The sequence below is a fragment of the Saimiri boliviensis genome, chromosome 2 (genome assembly GCF_048565385.1).
Source record: "Saimiri boliviensis isolate mSaiBol1 chromosome 2, mSaiBol1.pri, whole genome shotgun sequence".
In the NCBI taxonomy this organism is placed as follows: Eukaryota; Metazoa; Chordata; class Mammalia; order Primates; family Cebidae; genus Saimiri; species Saimiri boliviensis.
Genome location: NC_133450.1, coordinates 174,058,692 through 174,078,064, shown reverse-complemented (window position 1 = coordinate 174,078,064; position 19,373 = coordinate 174,058,692). Strand labels below are relative to the sequence as shown.

Below are 19,373 nucleotides of genomic sequence, written 5' to 3'. Positions count from 1 at the left end.
AGATGATACACAAATGCCCAACAAGCATCTGAAGATGCCCAATATCACTAATCAGCAGAAAAAAGACAAACCAAATCAAAATCACAGTGAGATATCACCCAATACCTAGTAGAATGGCCATAAAAACAACAAAAATGACAATACCAGAAAATAGCACGTGCTGGCAAGGATACAGAGATACTAGAACTTTTATAAATTATAAATAATTATAAAATGGTGCATTTCCATAAAAAATTACACATTTTATGTAAATATAAAATTATAACTAGAACTGCCATATAATCCAGCAACCTCACTTTTGAGTATATAGCCCAAAGAAATTGAAAGCAGGATCTTGAAGAGATATTTGTAAACTCATGTTCACAGCAGCATTATTCACAATAGTGAAGTGGTAAAAGCAACCCAGATGTCCACTGATGAAAGAATGAATAAATAAAATTCAGTATATACATAACATGGAATATTATTAAGCCTTATAAAGCAAGAAAATCATGTTACGTGCTATAGCATGGATGAAACTTAAGGCCATTATACTAAATTAGTCACTCACTTAAAAACAAAGTATGGGCCGGGCGCGGTGGCTCAAGCCTGTAATCCCAGCACTTTGGGAGGCCGAGGTGGGTGGATCACGAGGTCGAGAGATCGAGACTATCCTGGTCAACATGGTGAAACCCCGTCTCTACTAAAGGTGCAAAAAATTAGCTGGGCATGGTGGCGTGTGCCTGTAATCCCAGCTACTTAGGAGGCTGAGGCAGGAGAATTGCCTGAGCCCAGGAGGCGGAGGTTGCGGTGAGCCGAGATCGCGCCATTGCACTCCAGCCTGGGTAACAAGAGCGAAACTCCGTCTCAAAAAAAAAAAAATAAATAAATAAATAAAAAATAAAACAAAGTATGATTCCATTTATGTGAAGTACTTAAAGTAGTCAAATTCATAGAAAAAGAAAATAAAATGGTGGTTATCAGGGGCTAGGGAGAGGGATGGGGGAGAACAGAGTTATTGTTTAATGGCTATAGAGTTTCAGTGTTCTAAGATGAAAAAGTTCTAGACCTCTGTTTCATAATAATATAAATATACATTCACATTAACACTATTGAACTGTGTACACTTAAAAATGGTTAAGAGGGTAAATTTTGTTATGTACTTATCAAAACAATTTTTTAAAAAAGAAGATCCATATTCAGAAATAGCAGAATTGGTATAGACTAAAAAAAAAAAAAAAGTAGAGCAGAAGTGGTGACAGAGTATTTCTTAAAATTTTTGATTTTCTGAGTACATATAGTAGGTGTATATATTTATGAGGTACATGAGATATTTTTATATATGCATGCAATGTGTAATAATCATATTATGGAGAAAAGGCAGAGTATTTTTTGTTTTCCTTTTTTTGACTTCTGGTGTTCAAGGAAATCTCCATCAGACACTAGCTAATCACTGGCTAAAAGAATAGAGCTTTCAGAAACAAAGAATACAGACAAGCCTTACAAATACAGTTTTGACAAGTCACTGAGCATAGCCCACAGCAAGAAACAAAATCAAACAACGAAGAAAGGAAAGCAACTAATACTCCAATTTACTGTTATAATATCCAAAATATTCAGTTTTCAAAGTTCAGGAGCTGGATGATGGTGACAGTTGCTTAACTAATGCTTAATCTCACAAACTATCACATAAATGCTTAATGTCATAAAATTGTACATTTTAAAAAATATAAATTTTCTGTTCTATATTTTACCACAATATTTTGTTTAATTGTTAGAATAAAACTGAATTTCAACAGACATTCAAAATTGTCCAGTTTTCAAAAAAATATGGAGCATAAAATGAAACAAGGAAGCTTTGTCATTTCACAGAAGAAATTAACAGAAAATGTCCCAGAGGAGGCAAAGATATTAGACTTACTAGACCAGGGGTCCCCAAACTACGGCCTGCGGGGCACATGTGGCCCCCTAAGGCCATTTATCCGGCCCCCGTCGCACTTCAGGAAGGGGCACCTCTTTCATTGGTGGTCAGTGAGAGGAGCACAGGATGCACCGCAAAGCGCAGCATTGCTCACTTACAGTAGTACTTCCTGTGACGCGGGATGCACGCATCACAGCTCTGGAAGCACGTCATATGCCGCACATCCGGTCTGTGGCTGCAGCACCCCACATCACCGGAAGCAGTGTGAAATAAAAGCAGAAGAAGGAAGAAAGGCAAAGCACTATAACCATTACTACACAGTACAATGGCCCCCTACTCCCCCAAATGTACAACATAATGGCCTCTATAACTTCCCTTTGCCCAAAAGTCTCCCCCAGCATTACTACACACCATGTTTTCCCTATTATAAGACCCTGTCTTATATTAATTTTACCCCCAAAAGACGGGGGCTGTCTTACTTTTAGGAAGTGTCTTATAATAGGGGAAACATGCAGCAGTGGGCTTCCCACAGAAGAGGCCCACCGCTGCTGCAGATGTCCAGGACGCTGTATACACAGTGTCACAGGCTGATCACCGCCATCGCTGTATACAGCACTGGAGGCAGTGCTGGGCCTGTGACACTGTATACCGCTGTCTGGGATAGTGAAGGCAGCAGCGCTGGCTGTGAAGGTTGTCACACCTTGCATAGTCCAGCCCTCCAACTGTCTGCGGGACAGTGAACTGGCCCCCTGTGTAAAAAGTTTGGGGACCCCTGTACTAGACCAAGACTTGAAATCAACTGTCCTAAATATATTCTGCTAAAGAAAATTATGAACAAAAAACTAAAAGAAACCAGGAGAACAATACAAGAAAACAAAAAATAAATATTAACAGAGAGTTCTTTTTTAAAAGAAGTGAACAAATTCTAGAGTTCTGTACTATAACAAGTACAGTAACTGCAATGAAAAACTCACTAGAGGGTTTAAATAGCACACTTGAGCAGGCAAAACAATCACCTCACATAAAGATATGTCAACTGAAATCACTCAGTCTACAGAGAAGAAAAAAAGAAGAAAAGTGTGAACAGAGCCTAAGGATACATCAAGCATACCAATGTATGTGTAACAGTAATTCCAGAAGGACAGGACAGAAAGGGGCAGAATGAATACATGAAAAAATAATTGCCAAAAACTTCTCCAATTTAATAAAAAAGACACAAATCCATACATTCAAGAAGCTCAAAAAAGTTTAAGAAACATAAAGGCAAAGAGAGCCACACTAAGACATACTGTAGTTAAATTTTTGAAGGACAAAGACAAAGAGAAAATCCTGAAAGGAGCAAAGAGAAGTGAGTCATCACATACAAGGAATTCCCAATAAGATTAACAGCTCATTTCTCATCAGAAACCATGGAGTCCAGTAAGGAGCAGGATTATCCCTTTAAAGTCCAGTAAGGAGCAGGATAATGCTTTTTACTGAAAGAAAAAAAAATTGTCATCCAAAAATGCTGTATCCATCAAAACTATAATTCAAGTATTAGGGAGAAATTAAGATATTTAGAAAAATACAAAGTTGAGGGACTTCGTTACTCATTGACATGCCCTACAAAAAATGTTAATGGGAGTCCTTAAGGCTAAAATAAAAAGACACTAAATGGTAATCTAGACAATTTGAAGCTATATAAAGAAATAAAAAATTCTGGTTAAGGTAATTACACAGGTAAATATAAAAGCCATTACTAATATTTTTTATAACTCATTTTCACTTACTGTATGATTTAAAAGGCATATGCATAAAACAATGATTATAAATCTGTATTAATGGGCAAATAATGTATAAACATGTAATTTCGGAAAATAACAACATAAAGGGAAGAAATAGAACTCCACAGAAGCAGAATTTTTGTATGTTGCTGATGCTAAGTTGGCATCAATTCAAACTAATTAAGAAATTTAACAATGATAAACACACACAAATCAAACAATAGAGCCCCCAAATACATAAACACTGCCAGAATTGAAAGGAGAAATAGATAGCTCTACAGTAACAACTGGAGGCTTCAATACTCTACATTCCATAATGGATAGAGTATCTAGACATATGATTAATAAGGATATAAAGGATCCTTATTAATCAACGGTGTAAACCAGAGACACCTAGCTGGCATAACTAGAACAGTCCCACTCAACACCATCAGAATACACATTAATTTCAAGAGCACAGGGAACATCCTCTAAGACTGACCACATGTCAGACCACAATACGAGGAGTCTCAATACATTTTAAAAGACTAAAACCGGAAAAAGTATTTTCATAATCACAATGGAATGAAGCTAGAAATCAAGAACAGATTTCCAAAAAAACTGGAAAATTCACAAATACATGGAAAGTAAAAAAGACAAATGACCAATGGATTAAAGAAGAAATCACAGGGAAATTACAAAATACTATGAGACAAACAAAAGTAAAATACTAAATACCAAAACTTTATGGAATTGTACAAACACAGTGTGCTAGGGGAGATTTATAGCAATAAATGCCTATATTTTAATTAGAAATAATTCTAATCAATATACCTAATTTTATGCCTCAAAGAACTTGAATAAGAATAGCAAATATATCCAAAGGTAAGGGAAGGAGATAATTAAGTGTAGAGTAGAGATAATTAAGCATGGAATAAGAAAACAGGTTGGGTGTGGTGGCTCACGCTTGTAATCCCAGTCCTTTGGGAGGCTGAAGTGGGCAGATCACCTGAGGTCAGGAGTTCAAGACAAGCCCGAACAGCATGGCAAAACCCCATCTTTACTAAAAATATAAAAATTAGCTGAGCATGGTGGCAGGTGCCTATAATCCCAGCTACTCAGGAGGCTGAGGCCAGAGACTCACTTGAACCAGGAGGTGGAGGTTGCAGTGAGCTGAGGTCATGCCACTGCACTCCAGCCTGGTGACAAAGCAACCCTCCATCTCAAAACCAAAGAAAGAAAAGAGAGAGAGAGACAGACAGACAGACAGAGAGAGAGAAAGAAAGAAAGAGAGAAAGAAAAAGAAAGAGAACGAAAGAGAGAGAAAGAGGAAGGAAAGGAAAGGAAAAAGGAAAGGGAAGGAAGGGAAAGGAAAGGAAAGGGTAGGAAGGGAAGGAAAGAAGACAATACAACCAACAAAACCAAAAATCGGATCTTAGAAAAGATAAACAAAATTGGTAAACTGTTAGGTAGACTAAGAAAAAAAATTAGAGAAGATGCAAATAAAATTAGAAATGAATATGGAAACATTTGTATGGACCTTACAGAAATAAAAATGATTATAAAAGAATACTACAAAAAAGCGTATGCCAACAGATTAGATAATCTAGACAAAATCAAAAAATTTCTAGAGGCACACAAATTATCAAAACTGAATCAGGAATACATAGAAAATTTAACAGACCTATAATAAGTAAAGAGATTCCAACACAATCAAATATTTCCCAATAAAGAAAAGTTCAAGACCAGAAGTCTTCATTGTTGAATTACCCCAGACACTTGAAGAGTTAAAACCAATCTTTTTCAATTTCTTTCAAAAAACAGAAAGGAAGGGGATATTTCCTAACTTATTCTCAGAGATCAGCATTATCCCCCAATATCAAATACATCATAAAAAAGGAAAACCAGAGACAGATACACATTATAAATATCAAAGCAAAAATTCTCAACACAAGCAAACAGAAGCCAACAGCATATTAAAAGGATTATATACTATGATTAAATATGATTTATCCCAGGAATGCCACGGTTATTCAACATAAGAAAATCAGTGTAATATGCAACATTAATAATAGAAAGGAAAAAAGTCCACATGATGATTTCAGTAGACACAGAAAAAGCATTGACAAAATCCAACACCCTTTTCTGATAAAAACAAAACAAAAAACATTCACAATACTATCTTAACATGATAAAGGAAAGTTGTGAAAAACTCAGTTAAATCAAACTCAATGGTGAAAAACTGAAAGCTTTTTCTCTACAATCAAGAACAAGACAGGATTCCCAGTTTCACCACTTTGCACATGATGTTTTAACCAGAGCAATGAGACAAGAAAAAGAAAAGGCATTCAGACTGGAAAGGAAGAGATAAAACTATACTTGCAAATGATATGATTCTACATATAGAAAATCCCAAATAATCTTTTAAAAAACTAATAGAGCTAATGAAAGAATTCAATAAAGTTGCAGGGTGTAAGACCAACACACAAAAATTGTGTTTTTATATTCTGGCAGTGAATAATCTGAAAAGGAAATTAAGAACCAATTCCACTTGCGACAGCACTCAAAAGAATAAAATACCTGGGAATAAATTTAACCAAGGGGAAAAACTTATATACTGAAAACTATAGAACATGCTAAAGAGATTAAATAAGCTCTAAATAAATAGAAAGACATCTTGTATTCATGGATTAGAATACTGAATATCCTAAGATTGTAATAGTACCCAAAGTCATCCATAGATTAAATGCAATCCCTATCAAAATTCCAAGAGCGCTTTTCACTGAAATGAAAAAGCCAATCCTCAAATTCATATGGAATTGCAAGGGGCCCCATATAGCTAAGAAAGCATCTTAAAAAAAAGAAAAATGTGGAGAACCCATGGCACATTAATTTCAAAACTTACTACAGAGCTATAGTAATCAAAACAGTATGGTATTAGTACATATAAAGACAGACAGATAGACCAAAGTATGAGTTTATTTCTGGATTCTTGAGGGTAGAAACTGGGTATACATTTAAACCCAATTGATTTTTGACAAGTGTGCCAAGATCCTTACGTGGGGGAAAGACTGATTTCTTCAACAAATGGTGCTGAGTCAACTAGATGTTCGCATGCAAAAGGATGAAGTTAGGTGCCTATCTAACACTAAACACAAAAATTAACTCAAAATGAGTTAACAGCTAAATAGAAGAACTAAACCAATCAAATTCCTAGAAGAAAATACAGGGGAAAATCTCTGACCTTGGATTTGGCAATGGATTCCAAGATATGATACCAAAAACTTAAGCAACAAAACAAAAGGACAGATACACTGGACTTTGTCGAAGTTAAAAACTTTGTGCATTAAAGGATATTATCAAGTAAATGAAAGACAATCTGTAGAATGGGAGAATTTGCAAATTATAAATCAGGGTCTATTTTCCAGGATATACAAATAACTCTTACAACTCAACAACAGTCCATTTATTTTCTCAAAAAATAGGCAAATGACTTGAACAGATAATTCTCCAAGAAGATACATAAATGGCTAATAAGTACATGAAAAGATACTTAACATTATTAGCTATTAGGGTAATGCAAACCCAAATCACATGAGATAGCACTTCACAGTCAATTAGCTGGCAACGACATAACAATGAAAAATAAGTAGTGGTGAGAAAAAGGAGAAATTGGAACACTTCTGTACTGTTTGTATGTAGAACAGTTTAGCCACTGTGGAAAACCAGTTTGGTAGTTCCTCAAAAAGTTAAGCAGAATTACCATATAACCCAGCAATTCCATATATTTATGTATGTATATGTGCCAAGAGAATTGAAAAAAGGTGTTCAAACCAAAACTTACACACAAATATTCATAAGAGCATCACTTGCAATAGCCAAAAGGTAGAAACAACCCAAATGTCCATTGATTGACTCATAAATAAAATGTGGCATACCCATACAATTGATTTTTTATTCAGCTATAAAAAGGAATGAGGAACATACTTGCTACAATACAAATGAACTTTGAAAACATTATGCCAAGAAGCCAATCATAAAGGCCACATATTGTATGGTTCCATTTAAATGACATAAAAAGGAAAGGAAAATACATAGAGACAGAAACCAAATTATCGGTTGCTAGGGTCTTGGAGAACTGCGAAATGGGGAACAACTGTTCAATGGGCTTAATGCTTCCTTTTGGGGTAATGAAAATATTCTGGAAATAGTCACGATGGCACCACAACATTGTAAATGCACTAAATGCCACTGAACACTATCAAATGGTAAAATGGCATGTTGTATGTATTTTACCATAAAACAAAGCATAAAAAGCTTAGAAAGGGATGGATGAGTATTTAAATGAAAAGTAGAAACCACAAGAGAAATTGATACCATGAAGCCCCTGAAAAAGAGAGAGATACAGTCTTAATGCCTGATATCTTTCTGTTATTGGTACTCCCAAAAATAAAGTTTCCGTCCTTGAATTTCTGTGAAACCTAGGAATCCTTGCAATAAGTATTTTTTAGTCAATTGAAGTCACAGTCATTGCTTTCTGGAATAAAAAGTACCCTAACACAACTGCTATGTAGACGTTGGCCCTGTCACTCCACTGAAAGTGCCCTTGCCAAGATTTCTAATGGCCACCTAAATGCCAAATTCAAGGGTTTTTTTTTTTATTTTTCAGCTTTTCTTTCCATGCTTTTCCAAATAAAAGAGTGCCATGCCCTCATTCCTCGAATAACTTTTTTCTTAAGCTTCTGTGTTCTTCCTCTGTGAAAGTTCATCTACTTTCACAGTTTCAAATATTACTTATATGTTGATGAATATAAATCCATCCTTCGAATTCATACCTTTCTCCCATATTTTAGACTCTTATTTCTAACCAGCACCTTCTAAAAAATCAACACATTTCCTTAGGCTAGCAATCCACTAACCTGCACCCTCCTGCCAACAGGTAGGTAAAACTAGTAGTGTGCCTTCCAGTGATGCTTCTCTCCTCTCCAACACTCTTTCACTTTTTAAAAATGTTGACATTCTGGCTCACCCTGTATTCCAAACACTTTGGGAGGCCGAGGTGGGTAGATCATGAGGTCAAGAGATCGAGATCATCCTGGTCAACATGGTGAAACCCTGTCTCTACTAAAAATACAAAAATTAGCTGGGCATGGTGGCAGGTACCTGTAATCCCGGCTACTTAGGAGGCTGAGGCAGGAGAATCATTTGAATCCAGGAGGCAGAGCTTGCAATGAGCCGAGATCACACCACTGCACTCCAGCCTGGTGACAGAGCAAGACTCCATCTCAAAAAAAAAAAAAGAAAAAGCTGATGCTCAACACACCTGCCACTCTCCGGTGCTATGCTACCAGTAACTGGTATTTTAGTTTTGCTCCATCTTGGGAGTAATAGGTAATATTGGGAGTTCAAGAAATATTATAAGAGGGTTAGTCATTGCTATTATTATTTTTTTCTTTGAGACGGAGTCTCACTCTGTTGCCCAGGCTGAAGTGCAGTAGCACTATCTTGGCTCACTGCAACCTCCATCACCCAGGCTCAAGCAATTCTCCTGCCTCAGTCTCCCGAGTAGCTAGGACTATAGGCACATGTCAACCATGCCTGGCTAATTTTTTGTATTTTCGGTACAGATAGGGTTTCACCATGTTGACCAGGCTGGTCTCGAACTCCTGACCTTTGTTGATCCACCCACCTCAGCATCCCAAGGTGCTGGGATTACAGGCATGAGCCACTGCATCTGGCCAACCAACGCTATTATAAGGGAAAAAAAAATTCTGACAAAAAAAAAGCAAATACGTTTATAAACACATTCATTCATTCAACTATTTACTGAATATCTATTAGGTATCAGGTACTGACTCCAACAGTGGAGACAGTGTTAAACAAGGCAGAATAGGTCCCTATGTTTGTGGAGCTTATATTCTAATGAGAGAACAAACAAGGCAAAAGCAGGAGTAATAAATTATGTGATTTTAAAAAAGCTGTGATAGGAGTTAATTGGTTGTCTATTCACATAGCTCCATGCTGATTACACATATATGCTAAGTATTTCTACACAACTTTGGCTACAGATTGCAGTCTTTGATTTCACACAAAGAACACACAAAAATTAAGCAGCTTTTTGAGGTCTTTTTGGCACATGATTCAAATAGTTTGATAACCTGGCAGACATTATAGTAAATATCTGCGATAGAATTACATCTCTCCACTTAAGAACATGTATCCAATTCTGTACTGGAAATCCTTAATACATAAACAGATTTCTTCTTTTAAGAAGAAATTGACATTGATTATTTTCAAAATTACATAAATTTTTTTTTCTCGGCACTTTAATAGAATCCACTACAAAGATTTTGGAGTTTTCAGAGGATCTAGGGAACAAGAAAAGGTACTCAACCTGTCTTCTAATACCAGGGCCCCATGTGAAATATGACCATTTTCCAGATGTTTTATTCTTAAAACAATGAACTCTCCTTTGACAGGACAACTTTCACCAATAACTGCACTTCACATGTTGCTTCTATATTCACTAGAATGGACCTAATGTACAACCAAGCGTCAGCAACAAAATTTGTAAAATGGAGAATAGGGTTGAAAAACTGTATCAGTCCAATAATGCAATAAATCTTCCACATTTAAAAGGGCAAACAATCAGTACTGAATCATATAACTAGTCTACACACAAAAATTTCCACTCTTTGTAGGGGACTGATGGCAACACTAACTGGAATGAGAGGAGCTATAGCAGCTATTAGAAATGGAGAAAGTATTTGGCAGTTTCATGCATTTTAGGGGAGGTATGGAAAGACAGAGACGCAGTCCCAAAGCCAAGGGGAACACAGTGAACTAGTTGCTTCCCCAGAGATCTTTAGCACTGGATGAAAGAATCCACATCTAAGCAACAGGAATGATCAGTTCCTTTATGACGGTGCTTTATCTTTCAAACGAGTTTTTTAGATTAAAAGAAATCATGAAATGTTTTATGGACGATGAATTTGGAACTGAGCAGGCCTAACAGTACTTGTTAAAAAGATCCAGATGTGGTAAAACCTGGAAACAAAGTTACTTTAAATCTCTTATCCAGTTGACAGCCTCAAAGAATCCTGATATAAATGGTATATGTGAACATAATGCATTACAACAGGACCCATTATCACACATACTTTGGCTACACAGAGGATCAGATCTCAATGCCACAATGCATATGTGTAACCCTTATAGTAAGTCTGGCAACAAGAGGCTAACAGCTGGAGTCTGTATGTTTTCCATCACTAGTATATTGCTTTTGTGGTTTGGACATGTCTTTACTTTCTCCATTTAAATGTTGTTTACAGATAACTTAGCTTAGAATTATCTAGTCTTTATATATCTATTTGTGTATACGTTAAAGTTCTAGATCAACAAATATTAGAAAACTATTACCTATCAATCTAAGTATTTAAGATAAAACACAGCCTCCTGTCCATTGAGGAAATCACACCTAATGGGAAACACATACTTTAAACAAAGAACTATAATTATGTAAAAAATGACACATATATTAAGCACTATTAAAATATATAGGCAAGCATCACATAAATAATCTAACCTACTCATCACGGGATGAGGGAACATCACGGAAGCCTCTATTTTCCCCCACCAAGGAAAGAATATTTACATCAAGATGGAAAGGATGAGTAGGAATTTTCTAGACTAAGTCCATAGAACAACAGGCAGAGAGCATTACAGCGTTGCCTATTAGCAGGAACTAGGAGATACCTAGCACCCTGAAAGAAACTACAAGACAGTTTTTAAAATCAATAGATAATTCGGATACATAAGACAGACACTAAAAGCTGGTAGGTTTGGTATTCTAAGACGGAATACTCAATAACATTTTGTTATTAAAAGCAAAAATATCCCAAGGCCCCTTAAAACCAGGAAATTCAGAAAGCAGGGTGGCAGCCAGTGGAAACCTGAATGAGGAAGGCAGTTTAACAGGACAGTGGTCCAGTAAGGACAGATGAATTACATCCAGGATGATTGTGCAAATGAGCAAATATATTGAAGACAGTGAGAGACAAGTTTCTTATTGTCAGAAAAGGGAGTTACAGACAGAAAAAGAAAGATTGAATTCTTTTCATTCTGTATATTGCTAAATACAGAAATAAATATAGATGAGAGAGAGAACAAGAAATGTATTTCCTAGCTCTGGCCACTGAAAGGGTCTAGAGACAAAGATTACCCCAGCAGCAATGAGATACTCTGCACACAGATGTTAGCTTCTTAATACCATTCTCCACTAAAAGATACCTGGATTATCTACTACAGGGTGGCCGATAGTATAAAATAAATCTAGGACATCTTCTTGTGCCACAAAGGAATTAGTCTAAGAATGAGGGGGTCGTGTCAAAAGGACAAAAGAGCCAACCTGTAGAGACTCTTATTGGTCAAATTAAAAGTTTTGTTCAATTTATTGGACAAATCAAAGATCAAAATAATAGATAATTGAATAGTTAAATAAAATATAAATTTAGGAGTCTACACAGAAAGAAAGAAAAGAAGGAAGGAAGGAGAGAGGGAGAGAAGGAGAGGGAGAGAGACAGAGAGAGAGAAGAGAAGAGAGAAGAGAGAGAGAAAGAAAGAGAAAGAAAGAGAGAAGGATAGAAAGAGAAAAGAAGGAAGGAAGGAAGGGATGGAGGGAGGAAAAGAAGGAGGGAGGGAGGAAGGAAGGAAGGAAGGAAGGGAGAGAGAAGGAGGGAGAGGGAGAGAGAAAGGCTAGAGAGAAAGAGGACAGAAGAAAATAAAAAGGGAAAGAGAAAAAAGAAAGAAGAGAAAGAAAGGAAGAGAGAGGAGGAGGGAGAGAGAGGCAAGGGGAGAAAGAGGGAGAGAGGGAGAGAGGGAGGGGGAGGAGGAGGGGGAGGGGGAGGGGGAGGGGAGGGGAGGGGAGGGGAGGGGAGGGGAGGGGAGGGGGAGGGGAGGGGAGGGGAGGGGAGGGGGAGGGGGAGGGGGAGGAGGGGGAGGAGGGGGAGGAGGAGGAGGAGAAGGAGGAGGAGGAGGAGGAGGAGGAGGAGGAGGAGGAGGAGGAGAGAAGAACTTACCAGATTGCCTAAGAAAAACAATGTAAATGGAATCACAAATTTTTCAAAATCACCTTTTGGCAGCCATCACAGTTAATAATCAATTCAGGCAAGAAGTATTAGTGAATGCTAAAACTAATAGGTGAAAATAGAATGAAAATAGAGGGTCTGTAAAGTCTCAAAACATCTCCACATGAAAGATTTATTGAAAGTAAGGGTAAAAGAGTAACTTCATAGTGAAGAAATCTAGAAGACATCTTATCCAAGTGATCAAAGCTCACCAACCAGTGGAGGGAGCCGAGACGTCCTATGCCACCTGAGAGCATGCAGTGAGAAGCGCAGAGCTCCATGTCTGTCACAATCTACCAAAAGTGACCCACTAACTCTAATATGAGAAACATCAGGCAAACACGAATTAAAGAACATATAAAATAACTATCTTCTAATCTAAAAACTTCTTAAAGTCAAGAAGTTACAGAAAAAAACTGAAGAAGTGTTTGGGTTGAAGGAGACCAAAGAGACACAACAAGTAAGTGCAGAGCACCATTCTAGATGAGATTATTTTTCTATTAAAAACATTACTGGGATTGTTGATGAAACCTGAACAGTGCTCTGGTTGAAAGGAATGTGGAGTTTTTCTTACTGTCAGAAAAGGGGGACAATTTTGGCAACTTTTCTACACATTTTTACTTTATGTTTGAAACTGTTTCAAAATAAAAGAGTAAAAATACAAATTTTAAAAGACATTCCGAATAGAGAACTCAGAAATTAATCTACATATCTACAGCAAACTGATTTTTGACAAAAATGTTAAGAACACTCAGTGGGAAAAGGACAGTTTCTTCAATATATGATGGTAAGAAAACTGGATATCCATTACAGAAATTAGACCCCCCCCATCTCTTGTCCTATAAAAATCAACTCAAAGTAACTCAAAGACATAAATGTAAGACACAAAATGATAAAACTGCAAGAATAAAATGTAGGAGAAATGCTTCAGGACAATGGCCTAGGGAAAGATTTTATAAATAAGATCTCAAAAGCACAGAAAATAAAAGCAAACATAAATGGGATTATATCAAACTAAAAAGCTTCTGCATAGCGAAGGAAATAATCAACAACATGAGAAGACAACCTGCGGAATGGAGAAAATATTTGCACATTATTCATCTGACAAGGGATTAATACCCAGAAAATACAAGAAACTGAAATATCTCAACAGCAAAAAAGTAAACAATCTGAATTTAAAATGGGAAAATTATCTCAAGAGATATTTCTCAAAAGATGTACAAATGGTCAACAAATACATGAAAAACTGTTCAGCATTACTCATCAAGAAAGTGCAAATCAAAACCACAAAGAGGTATCATCTCTCCCCAGTTAGGATGGCTATTACCACAAAAAACAGCAAATGCTGGTGACGATGTGAAGAGAAGGGAACTCATTCACTGTCGGTGGGAATGTAAACTAGTACAGCCCCTATAAATAATATTATGTAGGTTCCTCGGAAAACTAAAAATAGACCTACAATATGATCTGACAATCCTCCTACTGGGCATGTATCCAAAGGAAAGGAAATCCTTATACAAGAGACATCTGTACCCCATGTTTATTTTAGCAGTATTTACAATAACCATGATATGGAATAAATCTAGATGCCCAACAATAAATCTAGATGCCCAATGGATTTTTAAAATGTGGTATACATCCACAGTGGAATACTATTAAGCCATCAAAAAGAATGAAATCCTGATGGTCATGGCAGCATGGATAGAAATACAAGACATTATGTTAAGTGAAATAAGCCAGGAACAGAAAGTTAAATACCACATGTGCTCACTCATATGTGGAAGCAAAAAGAAAGTTGATCTCATAGAAGTAAAAAGTAGAACAAAAAATACCGGAGGCTGGGAAAGAGCAGGGGGGTGAAAGAGAGAGAGACTTATTAAAGGATACGAAACTACAATTAGATGGGAGAAATAAGTTCTAGTGTTCTACACCACAGTAGGGTGAGTATAGTTATCAATAATACATGGTTTCAAGTAGCTAGGAGGAAGACATTGAATATTCCCAACACATAAATGATAAATGTTTGAAATAGATACACTCATTAATCTGATCACTATACATCATATCATCAAAACATCACTATGTACTCCGTAAATAAGTATAATTATTAGTCAATTAAACAATAAAATTTTTTAAGAATTCCAAAATTTACTTTAAAAATACCTACCTCTTAAACAGTAAATAAATGTACAAATCTTTAGACTTCTGGTAATTATATGCAAATGAGAGCAGTCTTAAGGTATCATTTTATACCTGACTGGTTTTTATTATCATTTGTTTATTGGGCTGCTTTGTAATATGACATTATAATAGAAGGAATTTATTCTTTGTATTGCTACATAAAGTGACTCATAATCCTTGCAAAACTCTATAAAAGAGAGTCAATTACTTTCTCCATTTTACAGAAGTGGTGAAAGCTTACAGACACACCTTGCCTGAAGTTATACAGCCAGCAAGCAGTAGAAGTGGGATATAAACCCAGGCAGTCTGACTCCTGTGCTTTAAACCTCTATGTTCTATATTTTTGCAAATTTACACAGGACTGAGTTATTGAAAACTGATACAACTTTTTTGAAGGGCAATGAGGCTAGGCCATCCCTACAGTCACCAAATCCTCAAACTCCTGGCTCACTACATTACTGAGAATTTATCTGAAGGAAAGCTGTAGCAGGAGAGCTATGTGCATAAAGATGTTCACTAAAGGCCATGCATGGTGGCTCAAACCCGCAGTCCCAGCACTTTGGGAGGCAGAGATGGGCCGATCATTTGAGGCCAGGAGTTCAAGACCAGCCTGGACAACATAGAAAAACACCATCTCTACCTAAAAAAAAAAGAAAGTAGTGTTTTATTTTATTTTTGGGGGGCTTGGTGGCACTTGCCTATAATCCCAGCTACTCAAGAGGCTGAGGCAGGAGAATCACTTAAGCCTGGGAAGTAGAGGTTGCAGTGAGCCAAGATGATGCCACTGTACTCTAGCCTGGGTGACAGAGCAAAACACTGTCTCAAAAAAAAAGTTCACTAAAATTGAAATTTTTTATATGACCAATAGAAAAATAATTAAGATGACTCAGGAATTTGATGAAATATTCTACAGTCATTTAAAAATGAGAACTATGCCAGGTGCTGTGGCTCATGCCTGTAATCCCAACATTTAAAGAGGCTGAGGCAGGAGAATTACTTGAAGCTAGGAGTTCAAGACAAGACTAGGTAACATAGTGAGACTTCACCTCTACAAAAAGTAAGAAAATTATCTGGGCCTGGGTGTATGTACCTGCATGCCTAGCTACCTGGGAGGCTTAGGCAGGAGGGTCACTTGAGCCAGAAAGTTCGAAGTTGCAGTAAGCCATGATTGTGCCACTGCACTTCACCCTGGGTGACAGAGACCTTGTTTCAAAAATAATAATTATTATATTATTGTATGGTAATATATGAAAACAGGGAAAGTTTATAATACTAAGTTTAAAAACACAAAGTATATGTACATGTACTTGGAAATGCATAAAAACTGTGTCCACAAAAGCAACAAATTAAGTAATATCAGGAAATGATAAGAGCTGTACAGTCATGGAATAATTGGTGACATTTTTTTCTTCCAAACATTTTCATGAGGTTTACAACAAAAACAAAAAAGGAATCAAACACACCCAAAACATATCCTATTGACAAATGTCCAGAAAACGATTCAACAGGATTATTTTCTCACTTCTTCAAGTCTTCTTTTGGAAGATATGAGTGCTAATACGTTCATTTACATGTAAAGTTATTAATTTTAAAATAAGACAATAAAATAATATACATTTTATGGACCAATATAAGACACACACATACACGTAGAAGGACATTATGAAGGACATATCTATAGTGGTTATCTCCAAGTGGTGACATGAGAAAGGACTGTCTTATTTTCTTCTTTAAACATTTTTAACTTAGTGTTACACATATATACTGACTTCTAATAATATTTTAAAAAAGAGTTGTACAGGTAAACTCTTTCTGAATTAAAATACTCAAAAATCACACATAATCTTAGCAATCAACTCCATGACTGCATTGGAAGATAGGACAGCTTTCTCTTATCATTTATTCTATATTCAGAGATCACTAAGTCTGTTCCTTTGGTGTATTTCCTTCTCAACAATTACCTCTCATGCTAATAGTCCAAAAATGACTGATGGAGCATATGCGTACCTGTACTTTGTATACAAGCCCAATACTTACACACTGACCAATGAATCCATATCAAGAAAGAAAGCCATTCATAACAACTATTACATGGACTTAAATATACTTTGCTCAGTTAATACTTCTTACTGTGACCTTTTAAAGCCTAACAGGAAAATACAAGCTTAGAAAGGGTTAGTCACATTCCTCAGCAATATAATAACAAAAATAGTCCTATTATATACAAATATCTAGTATTAGCATTAGAAAGAATCACTTTTATTAAGTACTTTAAATGTTTCTAATGTTTTATAAAAGAAGTGGATAAAATCTTGATGAGATCTGAACAGTATATGATCTTGAGAAAATCACAAATCAGACAAAAGAATTAATGAGTACAAAAGAAGCAAAATATTATAAGTCAAAAATCAGAAGGTCTTTAGGGGAAAAAAACCCACCTTAGGAGAAACTACAGGATGAGCAAAGATTTTAAGCCTAGGATGGTCAAGAAATGTTCACAAAATAGATAATAATGATGACAAAAGATTAAGGAACAATATATCTGATAGAAGAATTCCAGAGCTATCAGAGAAGAAAGGAGAATGTCACATGGTGCAGCAAAAAAGTAAAACAAAACCCAGTTATATTCAAAACCATGAACTGTATCATTTAAAAACTGAAGGAATTTCATCTATTTAGTATGGTTTCGAATTACGGGTCTGCATTAAAGAATGGGTGCTATGAACATATTACATGTTCTATCACATGAGCACTAAACTGAGTATCCTAATTGAGAAAGCTGTAAACATTAGAAAACAGATTAACAGATTCACTTTCTCAAATCCGATTGGCTAAATTTGAGACCATGATGCCCAATCTCATCCCGGCACAAGTGTGGATTGGGGATGGCTTGTCACATTTCTTTCCTCTAGTGAGTTGTCAAAGTTAAAAGTGGCATGCAGAAGCAACGAAATCATGCCATTCCTAAAATTTTCTGCCTATGCGAAGCATTATTTTTATTTTCTAAAACCATTTATTCTGCAAAAGAGTTCACCAAAGTTGCCATCCTTCCTATCAGCAGCCCCACCAGGCTCTGATGAGTGACATCCAGACATTTAAACTCAAAAGCTGTTTCAGAAGGGAGTTATTAAAATTCAAATGAGCTGGGTATATTGAAGAAGAAAACACTCGTTTGCATGCACACCTCCGCATTTGGCCATCCCATTTAGCCCCATAGAGCAGGGCCTGGTTTTGTTTTTGTAAATGGGCTTTGGAGGCGGAGGTCAGCCTCCCACGGCCCCCACTCCTCTGGGGTCATCATTAGTAATGTGTAAGGCTGAATAGATTTTCCTCTGAATCTAGTCAGCAAACCTGTCAAGACGACAGCCCTCTCCCACAACCTGAAATGCCAAAAATCTGACTGGTAATATGGCATTCTTCATACTTAATTTATTTGTTTTAAAATAGCCTTCAGCAAGACTGCACGTAACAACACTGATTCCAGTTCCACTTGATATTTCAGCCTCACAGCAGAACTTTTCCGGTTGTACCATGACTACGGAATCATAAAAATGTTACATTCAACCAAAAATTTCCCGTAAGATTCGGAGGAAATTCATTTCTGCCAAGAAATATGGATCTGGGGAGCCAGACTCACAATTTAATCACTAGAAAAGAAAAAGAGTCTATCTTTCGTTTGACCTTAAGAGTTTTTACTTTTATTTCTCATGAAAATATCTCACATCATTTTAAAATTTCATATCAATCAGCAACCTAACAAAAAATATAGCAGAAATATACACATATTCCTAGCATTAATTTGGCCATAGAAATTTTAGATGTTTATTTAGTAAGAATTTCTTTCTAACGAAGACATCTCTACTATAATATTTAAGTAGATTTAATTTATGGCAACATAAACGAACTAACTGTACATTATGTGTAATATATAATCTGCTTACATATAAATATGTCACATACAACAATCACATAACCATGTCAATTTTTACTGAGGATAAGTAAACCATGCTAATTCAAGACCCTAAAATAATAGCACAAATTCTAGAAATTAACATAATTTATCTCAGGCTATGAAAATATTCATAATCTGGAAGTTCCAGGGATTACTGTACCCAGTAGGAAATCAGACAACACAGCTTTAACTTCCCTTCCGAAGGTAAGATTTTATTCTTCCATGACGCTCACGAATCAAACTGTCACTTACAGATTTTTTCCAGTTTTGTTTAAATTTTTTTTTCTTTCTAAATTTGGGATGGTCTTGGTGTAATACAGGCACTGATTTTGCCCAGACTGACCTAACCAAAGAAAACTGACCTAGCCAAGGAAGAATAAAATTAGAAAACCCATCAATGAAAGAATATCACATTAATGAAGTTAATTCCTGAGTCATGCATGTTCAGTTCTAATCCATTTTTTCCTCACAGC

The 19,373-nt window shown here is 36.2% G+C and overlaps 1 protein-coding gene across 6 annotated transcripts in view; it reads right to left on the bottom strand.

The window, feature by feature from the left end:
* The window catches only part of FOCAD (focadhesin), a 312,140-nt gene that overhangs the window by 27,152 nt on the left and 265,615 nt on the right, over positions 1 to 19,373 (bottom strand). The window lies entirely within an intron of this gene.